The sequence below is a fragment of the Lolium perenne genome, chromosome 5 (genome assembly GCF_019359855.2).
Source record: "Lolium perenne isolate Kyuss_39 chromosome 5, Kyuss_2.0, whole genome shotgun sequence".
Taxonomy (NCBI): domain Eukaryota; kingdom Viridiplantae; phylum Streptophyta; class Magnoliopsida; order Poales; family Poaceae; genus Lolium; species Lolium perenne.
The window spans coordinates 195,346,543-195,349,794 of record NC_067248.2 but is presented as its reverse complement, the minus strand read 5'-3'; the positions used below and the strand labels follow the sequence as shown (position 1 = coordinate 195,349,794).

Sequence of the window (3,252 nt, the reverse complement as noted above, 5' to 3'; positions counted from 1 at the left end):
AGCTCCGTCTTTTGTGAATGAACCCGTGGATTCTCGAAAATCTGCGGGATCTTCCGAAGGCACTGCGTTGGCACTATCTCCTCCTCCCGTTGTTTCTCCAATAGGCAAAAGGAAGAGGAATGACGTCGAAGATTCCGGCACTTCCAAACTCGAAGAAGTTGATCCTTCACGTCAGAAGGCAACTGATGATCCTTATCTTGAATCCCTCGTCAGCTCGTAAGTCTTTTTTATTTCTCCTTATTTCTGTACTCGAAATTTTTGTCTTATCTTGCTTTTTATGCTGTCGATTTTTAATCACAGCGATGATGAGGAAGAAGTACCAACTTTTGACGTGGCTCCTCGGACGAGCACGTCACATACTTTACTTGTCTCGGATACGCCAGTTGAAGGAGAAGAATCCTCGCCTCCTCAACAAAACGTCGTCACCACTACTCCGCCTTCAAGCCCCCTTGCTCCTTCACCAAAAAGGACAAGGATTGAAACGATCATTGAGCCTGCCCCTCAATTGGGTAGCTCTTCTACTCCGCTCTTGGATGATGTAAGTTTTTTAATTTTCTTGCCAATATCTATATTTCCTCTATTTGCTTTTTTACGCCTTCATTCTTTTTCCATACCGATGTTTCTCTTTCTTTGTTCTTCTTTAACAGCCCATGATCAAAGAGCTTATTCGCATCGGATCCCAATTCATTGGGTACCGTGAGTATGCCAGCAGAACTGAAGGTAATAACTTTTTTGCTGTCGTTGTTTCTGACTTCTTGCTCCTGTTTTTTGTCGCAATTTTGACCTTTCTTTTCTATTTCGACAGAGAAACTTGCAGAGGCCAACAAGCTTGCCGACACTCTTGCTCAAAAACCAGAGCAAAGTGAAGCGGCCCGCAAGAAAGCCGAACTTGTTGCTAGCGAAGCCAAAGCAGAGGCTAATGAAGCCAAGGCAAAAGCTGCTAGTGTCGAGGAACTGCAGAAGAGACTTGAGGATACTGAAACTGCTTTAAACGAGCACAAAGCCGCACAGGCTACTCATGAAAAGGGGATCCTCAAGCGCCTGAATTCGCAAAATCGGTGCTTCCAAGGTAATTTTATCGATCCCTTCTATTTTTTATAGGACCTGCTTTTTCTTGCTTTTGACCAACGTTTATTTCCTGTGGCAGGCCAAACAAACCAAGAGTTTGATCTGGAGAATCCCGACAATGATCCTCTCCTTGACGCACTTTCTTATTTGGAGTTTCATGGATCCGAAATTCGTGAAGGCGTGGTGAATGCTGACGCAGGATTGTCGAAGCTATTCCCCTACTTCTTCCCGAAGAAAGAGGAGCCCAAGACTTTCCTTGCCCTTGCCCAGAGCTTCAATCCATCAGAGGACCTTGGGCTGAAAATGCGCCAGGAGAACATGAAGATTCTTTGTCGAGAAACCTTTGTTGCCTTGGTCGGACAGCCAACAAACCGTTGGTTGGATGAAGGTTGGCGACACCGAGCAGATAGAGCAAACAAAATGGCGGTCTTTGATCAAGGCAGCCAAGCCCAATACGAAGAAAATTCTGGCCTATCTCGGGATCAAGCCATCTTCAACTCCTAGCTCATCGAGGCCGGAGGTCTAGTTGCATGCCTCTTTGTTTTTTGCTTTCTCTGTCTCTTTTGCCCTTGTCGCCAATTTAGCTGTGGCGAAAATTATCCTGGTAGTCCTTTTGGAGAAACTTCTTTTGTAATGTCTATGTAAATTTTTCTAGGAATTAATGAAATTCCTTCTGGCACTATCATTGATCCTGGCGCTTTCTTTTCTAGTTAATATTTGATAACTATTCGACCAATCCTTGCTCTGCCGATGCTTCACCTGCTTCTTCCTTCTCGAAGAAAATGCTAGTTGATGACGACCCCCTTGAAGGTTCTTCGAGCAAACATTTGTCGGAAGATTTGCAAGAACTTCGACAACAACTTCAATCCATGAAGAAACAAACTCTGGCAATGATGGAACAATCTCGGAAAGCATCCGAACAAGAAAAACTTGCTCTCCAACAAGCCAAAGAGGCTATGGCTGCCAAGGATACTGCTGTATTGGAAGCAAAGGAAGCCACTAACCTAGAAAATAGCATGCTTGAGCTAATGTTGGAAGCTAGCACAGATATGTTAGGTATGTTTGTCCAACCTCACAATGCCTCCTCTTTATTTTGCTGTGCCCCCCTTCAAATTTCTTGCCTTGTCGCTTAATAGGCTCGGTTCTTGATGTTGCCGCCGAAGATCGAAGAGTAAACGAGAGAACAAATCTTATTGTCAATCTTTCCCTTAACCATGGCTGTTTATTCTGGGCCACCCCTGAACGAACCCAGCAAATTGTCAGGTTCCAAGATCGTGCTTGCCAAGTGCGCGAATTTCTCAATTTTTGCACGACAACATTAACCCTTGTTTACAAGACCTTGTTTCCTCGAAATGAAATTCCCAAAACTCTTCCTGAATTGCTGGAGATATTCAGAGATGCTCCCCGCATTCATAATTTTGTGCGAGCTCAATTGACTGCTGGAGCAAGGTTCTCCATGATTATGATAAATATTTGCCATCCAAAATTAGACCTGACGAAGATTGTTGCTGATTGCCTGGCCAAGAAATCGCGGCGAAAAAATGATATTGACACAATCAATGAGATGGTAACTCCTGTGGCCGAGTCGATGATAGATGAGCTTCTTCGGATGGATTCAGAATTCTTTGTCAAGGGGTCCTATGCTGAACATAAAACAACCAGAGGCTTGTCCATAGATAGTATTTTAGGCTTTGACTGATTTGTACCATATTGCAAAACATTGTGTCTGTATCTTTTTTGATTTCTTTTTTATTTCCGAAGAAATTTGTTGTATATTGTAAAGTGCTCTATATTGTTGGAGCCCCCGAGCCTTCTGGCTAGAGTTTGTACTGTTTTTTCCATCTCGAAGATTTTTCCTCTTGCCGTAAGAAGATATCTTTATTTTTTCATCAAATAGGATGCAAGCCCCCGAGTATCTTAGTGTCGAAGTTCTATATTTTTGTTGCGAGGTTCTTAGACCAAAGCAATAAGATTTTTGACGTGTACACTATATTTATAATTGTTAGCTTCCGATTTTTATATTTGGCGAGGTATTAGTGTACCAAGGCGAAATATTTCGGTAAGTCTAGTTTGTCTATATTGTACGTATTTTGAGACTTGAAGGCGTTGAGCCCCCGAGCGTGTCGAAGAATGAGAAGTATATCTCCACTATCTTTATTATATTGCAGCACCGCGAGCCCGCCT

The 3,252-nt window shown here is 43.1% G+C and overlaps 1 long non-coding RNA gene across 1 annotated transcript; it reads left to right on the top strand.

Annotated features, from left to right (window-relative positions):
- Positions 1-215: 215 nt before the first annotated feature.
- On the top strand, positions 216-853 carry LOC139831346 (uncharacterized). The gene is made up of 3 exons (XR_011746049.1): positions 216-538; positions 648-720; positions 806-853. It is a non-coding gene; the product is annotated as an uncharacterized lncRNA (long non-coding RNA).
- The last annotated feature ends 2,399 nt before the right edge of the window (positions 854-3,252 follow it).